The 16,756-nt window shown below is 38.9% G+C and overlaps 1 pseudogene across 1 annotated transcript; it reads left to right on the forward strand.

Annotated features, from left to right (window-relative positions):
* The first annotated feature begins 3,178 nt into the window (after window positions 1–3,178).
* LOC311171540 (olfactory receptor 4C46-like) lies at window positions 3,179–4,104 on the forward strand (annotated as a pseudogene). Its single transcript has one exon. The product of its transcript is annotated as an olfactory receptor 4C46-like (transcript).
* The last annotated feature ends 12,652 nt before the right edge of the window (window positions 4,105–16,756 follow it).

Consider the following 16,756-nt stretch of genomic DNA (forward strand, 5'->3'; position numbering starts at 1 on the left):
CTGGCACCCAGGAATCCACATGACATCGACTTTCTTAACAGGAAAATGGGATGCTCGTGTGTTTAGGTTCTAAGTGAAGGGAATACAATTCCCTACTCAAGAAAAAAAAAAAAAAACATATGGGTGTTTCTCAAACCTGTCTCTTCAGACTACCTGCTTCTAAGACAAAACCTTTCCATCAAAAGAGCTAATTAAATCCTAGGGGAGAAAACAGCAGCCACAAGACAAGGTCCCCAAACTTTTATAGAAACCTTTCTAAAATCTATAAAGGCAAGTGAACATGTGTTTGGGTGCTATTCACATCTCTTTCTGGGCAGAGGGGGTCTTCTGAATGTATCTTCTCCACACTGTCTGCCTTTATCCCTGCAGGACCACAGTTATGAATAGAGGATGATTCGCCATAGTGCTTCCAGGGAATGCATGCTAAATCCAAAACTAACAGTGAGTTCCAAAAAAAGTTTTGAGGCTTTGGGCTCTATGAAATGGTTTATACTCATGAGATTTTGTTTTTTAAAAATAGGTTTACTAAGGTATCAGTGATACACTCCCCAAAAAACTGCACATGTTCAATGTATACAACTTCTTAACAAATGCAGATTTGACAGCGAATCATCTGAAAAGGTTCTTCCCACGTGTGACTTATCTTTTCATAAGAAAAGCTACTTATCACAAGTTTCAAGGAGAGATTACTTCTGAACACCCCCCAACATCTCTAAAATCATCTAAAGCAGCTAAGGTAAGTTTTTATAGTGCTGATACTTGTTAAAGGTTACTATTTTCCATATGTAATCACTATTTTTTAAAGATTTATTTATTTATGCATACAAGAGCTGGGGTACAGCCAGAAGTGTGGGGGGTGAGAGGATTCAGCAGAGACAGAGTGGGGAACAGAACAGGCAGATTGACGGAAGTATACTGCCGAGGGGAGTGTTGGCGAGTCAGGAGCGGTCTGCTGTGCCATGTGGGTTGCTACCTGGCTGGTTAGGGATCGAACTATTGCTGCAGTGGCTGTGGAGAGCTTCACAGTTCTGCGTCTGTACCCCTTGCGCCACCAGGGAGGCCCTGTAATCACTATTTTGAACACTTTACAGACATATATAGTGATAGAGCATTTTATTCTCAGCACAGTTCTTGAAAAGATAATTCATAAATATACTAACCTAATTTGATAGTCAAAAATTTTGAGACTCATAGTAATTAAGTAAATTGTAGTCCCCAGCTCTCTGACACCAATTCTCAAGTACCACACTTTTTCTGAAATACCTTCTTTCGTAATTATTAATCATAATAAGGATGAAACAAAATTCAATTATATTTCACATACACAACAGGGAAAAAAGTTTATTAAATGATATAAATAATCAAATAGTTTCATCCAGATACAAACACTGAGAATCCTCCCTGGGATAAACAGCTACAGATATGAGAATTCCTATTGCCTCTTTGAGTGTAAAATTGGTGATGATTCTTTTTGAGTTTATGGTCTGGTTAAATATTTCTCTGTGTTATTGCTCAGTGTTTGTCCTTCCTATAACATTACGTCTGTACACAGTCATAAAAATAAATGAGTCCTTTTTTATGTGTCCACAACATATTGTGATCATCTGCATACATGTTCCATCAAATTATTCACCTAAAAAACCATGAGGTGGTATTATCATGCTACTTTTAGAGATGCAAACATAAGGCTATAAAACCTCAGATAAAAGAGTTGCAACTGAAAGAACAAGATTCTAATCTGTTCTTTCTGATTCTCAAACAATACTCAACCAATGACAGTCTTTTTCAATACTTGGCAGAAGAATCTGGGGACCATGGTTTGGACTGGCATTAAAGAAGGGAGAGTTGAATCCATGGGAGAGGTCAAAGTAGAAAAACAATTCAGTAAAAACAATACCACATATTAAACCCTATTTGGTAGTTTAAAGGTGTCATCGTATGTATCTGTGTGTGCGACATATTTGTGCCTGCTGATGAATTGTTCCATAAAAAACTTACTTCTATGGGCCTCCCCTGCTGGTGCAGCGGTTGCGCACTGGGCTGCAAAGCTGCCTGCAACATCTGCAGTACCCATTCGATCCCTGGCCACAAGCAAGAGTCCTACATGGCACGCAGACCTCTCCTGCCGCGCCCACTGCTCCCCTCAGCAGTGTATTTCATCAGTCTTCCTGTTCTGTTCCCCGCTCTGGCTCTGATGAATTCTCTCACCCTCCTGGACTTCTGACTGTACCCAGTGCTTGTACAAATAAACAAATCTTTAAAAAAAAAACTTACTTCTGAAATAAATTAAAATTATAATTATCAGTCACATACTGAGCCTCAACCCAAGACATGAAAACATTTTAAATAGAGTAATATCCAAGATTCCCTTTTCTTCAAACTCCTTTTTATCCTTCCATCCATATTGTCATTAATTCCCCAAGACTCCCAATTTTCTAGTGATTAAATGAAAAATTCCATAGCTTTATACTCAAGGTCTTTGTGTCCATCTTCCATATCTCTTTTCAGACATAGCTATCACTGTATGCAAGTGATTACTTCAAGTTAGGTTCTAATCAAGTTATCTCCACTGATTAAAGTCTCCTACTTGTGTGTTTACAAAATTTCCTCCTGAATATACTTTTAACAGAATCTTCACTTGTAAGGCAATTTGAGTAATATTCCACAACGCATAACCTTTTTTGCTTTTTTTTTTTTTGAAGATTTATTTATTTATTTATACAAGCACTGGCTACAGTCAGAAGTGCAGGAGGGTGAGAGAATTCACCAGAGCCAGAGCGGGGAACAGAAAGGCAGACCAACAAAATACACTGCTGAGGGGAGCAGCAGGCATGGCAGGAGAGGTCTGTGCGCCATGTGGGACCCTCTCCTGTGGTCGGGGATTGAACCGGTGCTGCAGAGGCTGCAGGCAGCTTCGCAGCCCAGCACTCAACTGCTGTGTCACTAGGGGAAGCCCAACCTTTTTTGATTTCTATAAACAAAAATCTCAAAAGAGTTGACCAATGCTGTAAACTAATATTAACTCAATAAAAAAGACTTTAAAAAGAAAAGAATTGACAACTCAATAGAATCCAGGTGTTTACTACTTACTAAAATGGAGTTGTTTAATACTTCCAAGGTTCATTAATTAAAAAACTTTGTGTTTTCAGGTCATTTAATTAATCATCACATAAAACGCATGGAGATTAGGAACAACGTGACAGAGTTTGTCCTACTGGGACTCACAGAGAATCCAAAGATGCAGAAGATCGTATTTGTTGTATTTTCTCTCATCTACATCATCACGGTGATAGGAAATATGCTCATTGTGATCACCATAAATGCTAGCCCATCATTAGGGGCACCAATGTACTATTTCCTGGCCCATCTCTCCTTCATTGATGCCTGCTACTCCTCTGTCAGCACTCCCAAACTGATCATAAATTCACTCTATGAAAAGACCATCTCATTCAATGGATGCATGAGCCAAATATTTTGTGAACATTCATTTGGAGGCAATGAGGTCATCCTGCTCACGGTGATGGCTTATGACCGCTATGTGGCCATCTGTAAGCCCCTACACTACACGACCATCATGAACTGGCAGGTATGTGGCCTGCTAGTGGGAGTTGTATGGATGGGAGGCTTAATTCATGCCACCATACAGATCCTCTTCATCTTCCGACTGCCTTTCTGTGGTCCTAATGTCATAGATCACTTTATGTGTGATCTGAATCCTGTGCTCAATCTTGCTGCACTGATACCCACACTCTAGGGCTCTTTGTTGCTGCCAACAGTGGGTTCATTTGTCTGTTAAACTTTCTCCTCTTGTTGGTCTCCTATGTGGCCATTCTGTGCTCTCTAAAGCACCACAGCTTGGAGGCAAAGCGCAAAGCCCTCTCCACCTGTGGCTCCCACATCACAGTGGTCATCATGTTCTTTGTGCCCTGCACATTTATGTACTTGAGACCCGCAGCTACTCTGTCCATTGATAAAGCAGTTGCTGTGTTCTACACTATGATAACTCCCATGTTAAATCCCTTAATCTATACCTTGAGAAATGCCCAGATGAAAGATGCCATGAAGAAATTGTACAGTAAGAAAGCTATATCAGGTGACAAATAAGTGTATTTGGAGCACACAATTGATTCAGCTGAAGCAAGAGTCCAAAATACATGGCAAATGATCTCAGCAAGGAATATCTATGGGATATTTCAGGTGGTGCAAGGGGATAAGATGCAGTACTATGAAGCTATCCGCAGCCTCTGCAGCACGAGTTCTATCCCCAGTCTGCCACAGAGCTACCCACATGGTGCAGCAGACCTCTCCTGTCTTACCTGCTGCTCCCCTCAGCAGTGTATTTTGGTCAATATGCCTGTACTGTTCCCCACTCTGTCTCTGCTGAATCCTCTCACCCATCCCCCCACACCTGCGGCCTCTACCCCAGTTCTTGCATACACAAATAAATAAATCTTTGAAAAAAAAAAGAATATCTATGGGATTAAGAAATAGCTCAATGCATTGGAGGTAGGAAAAAAAAGAGCATGCCAGAAAGAGAAAAGCATCATCCACATCATCTAGAGACTGCATATTTAGAATATAGTACCAAATGGGGTTTAGTTTTACTAAGTCATCCATGCATACAGATTCACAGTCTTGCTTTCTAATAAAAGTAAAAGCAATAATGAAATATATTGTAACTAGCATAATCTCTGTAACAATCATCTGAGATAGGCACTGTTCACGCCCCCTACTTCAAGTGAAGAAACTGACAAAAAATATAAGGTGCCAAAAGCAGGTATATCAAAGAACCAGTAATCAAAATCTGATACCCCAGACTGTGGTCTCAGCAGCTATAATACACTGTCAAGTAATGATTATGTGAGTTATAAGATAATTGTACTAGTTACCTTTTTTTCAGCAAGAGATTGTTAGTTTATTATCTATAACTAAAATACCAATCATTTGTCGTTAATAACTTCATTTTTAGATATCATAGTAGTATAACAATATATTGCTTGTATCTTTATAGCATATAACTTTTTTAGAGTTTAAAGTAATGGGCTATTGAACCTATGTAACCACTTAATGAAAATTACAACATTTTTCAAATTCCTTGTAGATTTCAGAATGCTTCGCTATTGTTTATGTATCTCAGGCTGCTAATCTATCAGAAAGAGCTGAAAAAGAAAATCTCAATGTCAAACACGAATTTCTATTAAATATACAATTATACTCAATAAAAATTTTGCCTACTCTTTAACATTATTTCAATAAGGTATCACAATGTGCATGATAATGTTGAGCTAAAGTATTAAGTAAAATAAATTATCACTGAAATACAGAGCACAAAGATAATACTGGGGGCTAGAGAATTCTTTCATACCTTTATATGTATCGAATGTTGAGGAGCATTCTAGTTTGATGTTTTGGGAAACCACAATTTGTTTTCACCCTTTTCAAAAATGAGGATGAGTATAAATTAAAACAGACTCTCAGCAAATCACTACCTATATGCAATCATTTACCTCGATACTTTCCCTGCCTTCAGCAAGATTTTATTATCCCATGAATATGAATTGCTTGGTATATTACTCTGTAATTTATTTTATTTTGGGGTAACATGTCATTACTAACAGCTATTTTTAGAAATATGCAGCTCCATCTGCACAGCAAACAATTTAAGGTACTAAGGTACTATGTACTAAGCAACAAATATTTTGAGCCTTAGGAATATATCAGACTCATTGATAATTGCTAGGACTTGTATGGGTCCTCCCTTCACAGACTGATGGATCCACTGAAAGAATCCCAGAAAAGAGTAGAAAATGACAACAGTATTGTAAACAGCAGCACAGAAGAAACACAGCATACTATAAGAGCACACTGCAAAGGAACCATGACCTCTCAGGTGAGGAAAGACTTCCTAGAAGAAAAGAAAGCAAATACAGGACCCAGAAGAAGTCTGTTGGCAAAGCAAATGGCCATGAAATGGAGAGGAGAGTCCTAGGAGAAGGAAGCCATAGTACATGCCAGGTGGTGAAAAAAAGAGTATGCAGGACAGCTGACCAATTCCACTGGCTTTATTATTCATCTGGCTGGCATTATTAATTCATCTAAGTCACCATCACTTGTTGAACCTCCATGTCATGCTAGGTACCAAGCAGGATACTGAGTTTGCAAAAGGGTAAATAGCAAGAGATGAAATTGGAGCATTCTGAACAGGGAAGATAAAAAAGGGCCTCATAACAGTGTCCAAGCTGAAAGCTAAGTACCGTTCAAAGAGCTGTGTAAGCTTGTGAGTTATGCAGCTTGGCTTGAATGTTAGAGTGAAATATGGGAAATGATGGAATGAGACAAGACTGGTGGCAGAGGAGCAGTTAGGTTACTATAATGATTTGGGTGTACAAGGATGGAGGCCTGAACTCTGGGGGTGCCAATGGTGATGCAGTGTGGAGAATACTGCTTAGTCCAGTTCACCTCCTTCTATGGGCCAGGGCACCCACACACCAGTTGTTACGTGCCTGGATGGCTAACAGCCCACAGATCCAGTCCTCTCTTGCCAAAGGTGCCAGGGAAATCGGGGTGCTTGTGTCCACCTCTTCAGTGACCACCTGTGATCTCTCACTAGCTACCATAGGGGTTAAAGAAACAAGGCTGGTCCCCTTTCTCTTGAGGTGGAAGTAATACAAATTTTTCTCTGGAGCTCCCCTGCTCCAGGTGAAGGCAGACTCTAATGGAGGCCATGTCCTTTTTTCTCCCTTACCATAATTGACTTTACATTATCACTTATTTTTATACATCGCATTCATAAAAATTTAAATTTAAGAATGTTTTTTAAAGATTGATTGATTGATTTATACAGCACTGGGTACAGTCAGAAGCACAGAAGGGTGAGAGAATCCTCCAGACCCAGAGCGGGGAGCAGAACAGGTCGACCGACGAAATACACTGCTGAGGGGAGCAGCGGGCACGGCAGGAGAGTTCTGCGTGCCATATGGGACCCTCGCCAGGCAGCCAGGATCGAAGCAGCACTGCAGAGGCTGCAGGAAGCTTCGCAACCCAGGGCTCAACCAGTGCGCCACCGGGGAGGCCCAAATTTAAGAAATTTACATTTAAATTTTTAAGCACACTCATAAAAATCCCCATCTCAGAGTCTGCATCTAGGAAACCCAAACATATAGAAAGTGTTCAAGAAATAAATGTATGCATTATATCCTAAAGAACTTGGTATAAGATCACAATTAGAGGGAAATAAAAATCATGGATGAAATGCAGGTGTTGACATAAATCACTGGCTGCATTAGGAAACTGAGGAAATGGACCACAGAAATGAGCCAGGAGAAGAGGCAAAGATTCTCTCACCCCACAGCAGCCTCCCCCTCTGAAGGAATAGCCCTGCTCTGCCTGAGCAAACTGGAAGGGTCTCCTCTAAGGCTGCTGCCCTCTAGGACATGCTGGTACCCCACACTTCCCTTTTTGCTTCTAGACCCATAACTAGACTCAAGTCCCAGCTGATCCCTACAAGTAAGTGTAAGGTACAACCTAGAAGAAGGTGCAATCTCCTCCAAAAGACAACATGACTTTTCTAATGTATAGACAGAAAACCAGGGAATGTGTATTCAAATGGATCTTAAGGATGTAGGATAGCAGGGAAAGCAACACACACTTGCACCAGGCTGAATTTATTGATAGGGGCCCACTGCACAGAGATTGGACTTAGTTGTTGCAGCTCAGGGAATAAGAAATAGCTCTGGCAGGTTGTTTAGTCAGTTGACATGGACCCCACAGTCAGTGAATTGAGAGGGCCCAACCTGCCTTGGTTTAATACAGAGGAAGGGGGGCCTCCCCGGTGGTGCAGTGGTTGAGCGCTGGGTTGCGAAGCTGCCCCCAGCTTCTGCAGTGCCAGTTCGATCCACGGCCACAGGGTGAGGGTCCTAAATGGCGCGCAGACCCCTCCTGCCACCTGCTGTTCCCCTCAGCAGTGTACTTCGTCACTCTGCCTGCTCTGCTTTCCGCTGACTCTGGTGAATTCTCTCACCCTCCCACGCTTCTGACTGTACCCAGTGCTTGTACAAATAAATAAATAAATAAATAAATGTTTAAAAAAAATAATTAATACAGAGGAAGGAATGCCAAGACTAAGGGAAACTGTAACATTGGAGTGTATTTGTTATGTCACACGTATTCACCCACCATGGGAGGATCAAGAATCACAAACATGGTGTAAGGTAGTAGCCAAGCTTCATTCTTTTGCATGTAGCAACCAGTTTTCCCAGCAACATTTATTGAACAAACTCTCTTTGCTCCATTGGATATTCTTTGTTCCTTTGTCAAAGATTAGTTGACTGTTAATCTGTGGGTTTATTTCTGGATTTTCTATTCAGTTCCACTGGTCCATGTGTCTGTTCTTGTTCCAATATCATGCAGTTTTGATTATGGCTTTGTAGTCTAGTTTGATATATGGGCATGTGATGCCTCCATTCCCTTCTGTTTTTGTTCAGGAGAGCTTTGGCTATTTGGGGTTTTTGGTGCTCCATATGAATTACATCAATATTTGTTCTATTTCTTTTAGAATGTCAGTGATATTTTTATTGGAATAGCATTGTATCTGTAAATTGCTTTTGGTAGGATCGCCATTTTAATAATGCTAATTCTTCCAATCCATGAGCAGGGGATGTATTCAATTTCTTTGTGTCTTCTATTTCTTTGAGTAGTGTTTTACAGATCTTTGTATAGGTCCTTTACCTCTTTTGTTAGGTTTATTCCCAAGTATTTGATGTTCCTTGTTTCAATAATAAAAGGGATGGCCATGATTTCAATCTCTAGCCAGCAAGCTACCACACATGGTGCAGCAGACCTCTCCTGAATCACCTATTGCTCCCGTCAGCAGTGTATTTCACTAGATCTGACTGTTCTGCTCCCCACCCTGTCTCTGGCGAATCCTCTCACCAGAGGCACCTCTGGCCTACACCCAGTTCTTGTATGCATAAATAAAAATAAAACTTTAAAGAAAAACAGAATTTCGTTCCTGAACCATAACTTATCTTATTAATTTTTTAACCCCCAAAATTGGCCAAAGTAAATAAAGAATTTACTGAGAGAGGGAAAAGAAAGAGCTCAAAATGAAAGAAAGTAGAAGAAAAAGATGAAAGAGAAACATATAAATGCATTAAGCAAAGAAGACATGGGTTTAAAATCCTACGGCTTGGTTTGGGCTTCAGGATCTACCCCTTATTAGAACTATAGCATTAATTTACCTCTGTGCCTAAATTTTTTCAATTTGTTAAACAAGTGATAAATACAAGTAATAAATATCTCCAACAAATACTTTGAAAACTTGTGATAACGAAGTGAGGAAAAACAGAACAAGGAAAACAAAGATTAATGTCAAAAACAAAGGTCAGCAGAAAAATAACAACAAAAATAAAAGCTATTAAGAGAATCATTACCTAAAAGTTTAATCATAATTTACTTTGCTTGTTTTGTGGGATTTATTGTCTATTCATTTCATTAATTCATTTTCTGAATCCATATCCCAAAACATAACAAATTTACACTTTGTAGATTGGACTCTTATGACTGAGTGAGGAGTTTGCCAGGAAACAGGGAACTTCCACCCCGTTCATCTTCACATACATGCTTTGCAGAATGTTGTGCCAACCCGTCTTATGAGCTATTCATTTTTATATCCACAGTCTAGACAACATAAGGTATTTATTATAAAGCATTTGGGAGGAGGAAAAAAAAGGAGGGGGATGTGGAAAGAGATAAAAGAGGAGTGGGGTAAGGGACAGAAGAGAGAGGAGAGAAGTACCAATTTCTTGACTCCTTCAATTCTCACAATATACAGACATGAATTTATGGGAGAGGAGCAGAGGGCAGAAGAGGAAGAGAAAAGGATAAATGAAGGAAGGAAAAGAGAAAGTAGGAAGAGGAAAATTGACATACCTCAAAGCTGTCTAAGACTTATTTTTTAAGAGGGTATGCTCGCTTAGAATCCAAACTTTCCATCAAACATGTTAATTATGGCCCTTAATATCATTATCAAACAAAAATATGACAAATAAGTCACAGGTGGTTCTTACATACAAAGTGGTCAAAATAAAAAGCTATTTTTCCCACCTCAGTATTTAGGGTTTTGAGCTATTGACTTGTCATCAAATGGCTCTCTACATATTCAATCCTTAAACTCTCCAGGGCTTCAGTCCCAAGTACATGCCATAGAGTCACAGTTATCTTAAAATACTGTAAATTTACTGTAAAAAAACATTCCAAGAGTTTCTAGAAAAGTCCCAAAAGAAAAATCAGAAAAGCTGTGCTTCTTTTACATAACAATGCTGTGTGCTAGAATTCCTCAGCTTGACCTGACAGCTTTGAATAATAAACTATCCCAGAGACTAGACTTTTTTCCCCCATTCCCCTTAGATATATTACTTTGTACTTAAAATGAGCTTGGAGAGCAGATTAAAATTTCAGTAGTCCTAGCAGGTTTCTATTTCTATGGGACTCACAGAAGTTCACAGGTTTTTTTAGTTTTTGTATAGAATTTGGTCTGATAGCCATAATATTAGCCCTAAAAACATGGTAGCCATTTTAAAGCTAGAAAAGCAAATCCAATTACCAAGATACATGCAGATGATGTAAGGTCTCCTGGATGAGGAAATCTGTGGAAACTGAGTCTTCTAAGTTCTTTTTCAGAGCACCTGTGCTCAATGCAAAGCCACATATTTACTCCCTCATGTGTCTAGGATCCCATGTCTAATCAGAGTGAGAAATCTTCACAGTCCTACCTTTTCAACTCTTTCAGTGCTTGCTATACACAGACATGACTTTATTCATACAGACAACTCACCTCTGTGCTAATTCCTCAAGGGAAGAATAATTAATGTTAGGAGTCTTTGCCAAAATGGCAACCAACTGCTTTTCCCACTCTCCCATGGTCCTTCTGACCAAACCATGACATTTAACAAAGGTTAGCATTCACTACCAATCTTGGATAATTATCAGGCTTGCAGTCAGAACTTGGATTCTACAGTCTTCTTTTTTTCAATAGTAAAAGTTTGTGGAACATCATAAATGTACCTGGCACTGTGTTAGTCAATAGTAACAATGACAGTAACAAACTACTGAGTGCAGTGCACTAGGTCCCACGTGAAACACATTACCTGACATCCCCTTTGTAATGAGCACCGTTAGTATCCCCATTTACAAAGAGATGAAAACTGAGGCACTATGAGTTTAGGTAACTGACCCAAAATCAACAGTGAATAGTGACAGAACTGTCTCTGGCATCGTGATGCAAGATCTCAACTATTAAAAAAAAAAAGTATCAAGCACTATAGAAAATAACACAGTACCATGTATCTGTGCAATGAGGTGATGGGGTTGAAGTGGAAGGTATTCTAAAGGAAGCGATGTGGATGCCAAAAAATAGTACTTAAACTGTATAAGTACTATTTCATGCACTATTTCAAATTGCCAGCAGCTGGAAACAACCTATGTTCCCATCAACAGACAAATAGATAAAGAAGATGTAATGTATTTCCACAATGGTATACTACTCAGCTATAGAAAAAATGAAATCCTGCCATTTGAACATGGATGACTTCAGAATAGCTTCTGTTCAGTGAAATCATTCAGAGAAAAACAAGTACCATATGATTTCACTCATGTGATAGAAACAAGCAGATGAACTAAGGAAAACAAACAAAATTTTAAACAGTTAGATCAATTAGCGGTCACCAGAAAGGAAAGACGAGAAGAGGGTGGGTAAACTGGGTAAGAGATAACAATTTTATAGTGAAGAATAGAATTGGGGTTTTAGTAGTGGGCTTAATGTAGCATATACACATGCTGGTCTTTAAACATGTACACCTAAAACTTATATAATGTTGTAACGTTACTTCAGTAAAAATAATAATAAAAAATAAAAAATAAATAAAGACTCATCACGCAAAGCAAAGAAAGTCAAGGAAAAGATAAACACCTGGGATTACATTACACAGAAAAGCTTCTGTACAGCAAAAGAGACATTAACCAAAACGAAGAGCCACCCCACCGATTGGGAAAAAAATCTTTACACTCCATACAACTGATGAAGGACTGATCACAAAGATATACAAAGAACTCACACTAGTCAACAAAAACAAAGTAAACAATCCAGTCAAGAAATGGGCAGAAGAACTTAAAAGACACATCTCCAAAGAGGAAATGCAAATGGCCAACAGGCATATGAAAAATGTTCAACATCCCTTATAATCAAGGAAATACAAATCAAAATCACATTGAGATACCATCTTACACCAGTAAGAATGGCACATATCAAAAAAATAAGCAACAACAACAAAAAAAATGTTGGTGAGGATGTGGTGAAAAAGGAACTCTCCTACATTGCTGGTGGAAGTGCAAATTGGTCCAACCACTATGGAAAGCTGTCTGGAGGTTCCTCAGTCTACTAAAAATGGAGGAACCATATGATCCGGCAATTCCAGTCCTAAAGATCTACCCAAAGGACACAAAAACATTGATTCAAAAGAACACCTGTACCCCTATGTTTACTGCAGCACTATTTACAATAGGTAAAAACTGGAAACCACCCAAATGCCCAAAAACAGATGACTGGATCAAGAAGATGTGGTATATATAAACAATGGAGTATTATTCAGCAATCAAAAAGGTAAACTCATGCCATTCACAGCAACGTGGATGGAGCTAAAAGGAATTATGCTCAGTGAAATAAGCCAGAAGGAAAAAGAAAAATATAGGATGGTTTCAATTATAGCAGGAATACAGGGGGACCAAATAAGATATCAGCGTAAAAAAATAACAGTACAAAACAGAACAAAGCAAAAACAGACAACTATAAATCAGAGACATCCTGCAGGGGAGGAGAGAGAGGGATTAGAAGGAAGGAGGGAAGAGCTCAGGTAACTGATGTGATGGTGCACGGGTGCATTGGTAGAGAAAACTATATGGGGAGTACACGTGAGGGGGGGTGGAGAAGCAAATATTGTTTAAAAATGAACAATGATGTAAAAAATAAAAAAACAATTTATTAAAATAAAAAAATAAAAGATCTGTTAGAGAGGAAAGATATTTTGTAACATGCGTCCTAGACTGGATTAAGAAAGTGAGGGACTGAGAATGTGAACAATTTCAGGATATGAGCTGAACTATATTATATATCACTTGGTGTGTTTGTACTTCCATATTGTTATAAGTGCAATTAATTATACTTTTCCATGTCTCTTCAAGTGCACTGTACACTTTCATTTTGAACTAGCTATTCAAGCAGAGTGTGAAATTATATCATTTAATTGAAAAAAATCTGCTATAATCTATTAACCAAAATCTGAGCAAAGACAGCTTAAACTACTAAAATCAGTATCTCAAATAGATATCTACATTCATTTTTATTGCAACATTATTCACAGTGAAGATATGGAAACAACCTATATGTCTACTGTAAACAAGTAAAGAAATTGTCACACACACTAACACATGCAACCCCATCAAAACGGAATAGGATAGTATATAGTCTTTTATTTAAAAAATATATATATATTTATTTATGTATACAAGCACTGGGTACATTCAGAAGCACGGGAGGGTGAGAGAATTCACCAGAGCCAGAGCGGGGAGCAGAGCAGGCAGAAGGACCGAAGTACACTGCTGAGGGGAGCAGCGGGCGGCAGGAGAGGTCTGCGCGCCATGTGGGACCCTCCTCAGGTGGCCGGGGAGCAGCCGGGGATCGAACCTGCGCTACAGAGGCCGCCGGCAGCTTCTCAACCCAGCGCTCAACCGCTGCACCACCGGGGAGGCCCTATACAGTCTTTTAAATGAAGAAAACTTATCATGTGTGATGACATGAATGGACTCGGACAAAACTGATAAGTGAAATTAAGCCAGATAGAAAGAGCAATAGTGCATGAGCTTATGAAATATACAAGAGTAAGACTCATGGAAGCAGAATAAAAAAGTGGTTGCCAGAGCCTGGAGGAGGAAGAAATAGGAAGATGTTGATCAAGGGGTACAACCTTTCAGTTACACAAGATGAATTTCTGGAAATCTATATAAAAATTTAATTAAAGTTAATATTGTATTGCAGAGTTGAAATTTAGTAAGGGTAGATATACAGTGCTCTCATCACAACAAAAATAAAATATCAACTCTGTGAATCATGGAAAATGTTAAATAGCTTGATTGTGGCAATTATTCCACATACCTAGTTATATCAAAATATTCACATACATACTTTAAATACATGCAATTTTACTTGCTCATTATATTTCAGGAGGAAAAAAATAGCTTTTAAAATGAAACATTTTAAATGACTGCCAATTAAATGCCATGCCCTCACTGATCTAGCTCTCAAGATAGCAATACTGCCTTCCCAATAAAGGTTTAATATTGATCAGAAATAGACTCTATCTGTGATATGAGTCAACAGGGAAGCTATGAATATATCACAGTCCACACAGTGCTGGCACCCAGGAATCCACATGACAACGACTTTCTTAACAGGAAAATGGGATGCTCGTGTGTTTAGGTTCTAAGTGAAGGGAATACAATTCCCTACTCAAAAAAAAAAAAAATGGGTGTTTCTCAAACCTGTCTCTTCAGACTACCTGCTTCTAAGACAAAACCTTTCCATCAAAAGAGCTAATTAAATCCTAGGGGAGAAAACAGCAGCTACAAGACAAGGTCCCCAAACCTTTATAGAAACCTTTCTAAAATCTATAAAGGCAAGTGAACATGTATTTGGGTGCTATTCACATCTCCTCCTGGGCAGAGAGGGTCTTCTGAATGTATCTTCTCCACACTGTCTGCCTTTTTCCCTGCAGGACCACAATCGTGGATAGAGGATGATTCGCCATAGTGCTTCCAGGGAATGCATGCTAAATCCAAAAACTAACAGTGAGTTCCAAAAAAAGTTTTGAGGCTTTGGGCTCTATGAAATGGTTTATACTCATGAGATTTTGTTTTTTAAAAATAGGTTTACTAAGGTATCAATGATACACTCCCCCAAAAAATTGCACATGTTCAATGTATACAACTTCTTAACAAATGCAGATTTGACAGCGAATCATCTGAAAAGGTTCTTCCCATGTGTGACATATCTTTTCATAAGAAAAGCTACTTATCACAAGTTTCAAGGAGAGATTACTTCTGAACACCCCCCAACATCTCTAAAATCATCTAAAGCAGCTAAGGTAAGTTTTCATAGTGCTGATACTTGTTAAAGGTTGCTATTTTCCATATGTAATCACTATTTTTTAAAGATTTATTTATTTATGCATACAAGAGCTGGGGTACAGGCCAGAGGTGTGGGGGGGTGAGAGGATTCACCAGAGACAGAGTGGGGAAAAGAACAGGCAGATTGACAGAAATATACTGCTGAGGGGAGCATCTGGCGAGTCAGGAGAGGTCTGCTGCACCATGTGGGTTGCTCCCTGGCTGGCTGGGGATTGAACTATTGCTGCAGTGGCTGTGGAGAGCTTCACAGTTCTGCGACTTAACCCCATGCACCACCAGGGGGGCCACGTAATCACTATTTTTAACACTTACTTTTCAGACATATATAGTGATAGAGCATTTTATTCTCAGCACAGTTCTTGAAAAGATAATTCATAAATAACTAACCAAATTTGATAGTCAAAAATTTTGAGACTCATAGTAATTAAGTAAATTGTAGTCCCCAGCTCTCTGACACCAATTCTCAAGTACCACACTTTTTCTGAAATACCTTCTTTCATAATTATTAATCATAATAAGGATGAAACAAAATTCAATTATATTTCACATACACAACAGAGAAAAAAAGTTTATTAAATGATATAAATAATCAAAAGTTTCATCCAGATACAAACACTGAGAATCCTCCCTGGGATAAACAGCTACAGATATGAGAATTCCTATTGCCTCATTGTGTGTAAAATTGGTGATGATTCTTTTTGAGTTTATGGTCTGGTTAAATATTTCTCTGTGTTATTGCTCAGTGTTTGTCCTTCCTATAACATTAAGTCTGTACACAGTCATAAAAATAAATGAGTCCTTTTTTATGTGTCCACAACATATTGTGATCATCTGCATACATGTTCCATCAAATTATTCACCTAACAAACCATGAGGTGGTATTATCATGCTACTTTTAGAGATGCGAACATAAGGCTATAAAACCTCAGATAACAGAGTTGCAACTGAAAGAACAAGATTCTAATCTGTTCTTTCTGATTCTCAAACAATACTAAACCAATGATAGTCTTTTTCAATAATTTGCAGAAGAATCTGGGGACCATGGTTTGGACTGGCATTAAAGAAGGGAGAGTTGAATCCGAGGGAGAGGTCAAAGTAGAAAAACTATTCAGTAAACACAATACCATATATTAAACCCTATTTGGTAGTTCAAAGGTGTCATCATATGTATCTGTGTGTGCACACATCTTTGTGCCTGCTGATGAATTGTTCCATAAAAACTTACTTCTATGGGCCTCCCCTGCTGGTGCAGCGGTTGAACACTGGACTGCAAAGCTGCCCACAACATCTGCAGTACCTGTTCGATCCCTGGCCACAAGAGAGGGTCCCACATGGCACGCAGAACACTCCTGCCGCGCCCACTGCTCCCCTCAGCAGTGTATTTCATCAGTCTGCCTGTTCTGTTCCCTGCTCTGGCTCTGATGAATTCTCTCACCCTCCTGGACTTCTGACTGTACCCAGTGCTTGTATAAATAAATAATCAAATCTTTAAAAAAAAATTACTTCTGAAATAGTTTAA

Source organism: Talpa europaea (genome assembly GCF_964194135.1).
Source record: "Talpa europaea genome assembly, chromosome: 1".
Taxonomy (NCBI): domain Eukaryota; kingdom Metazoa; phylum Chordata; class Mammalia; order Eulipotyphla; family Talpidae; genus Talpa; species Talpa europaea.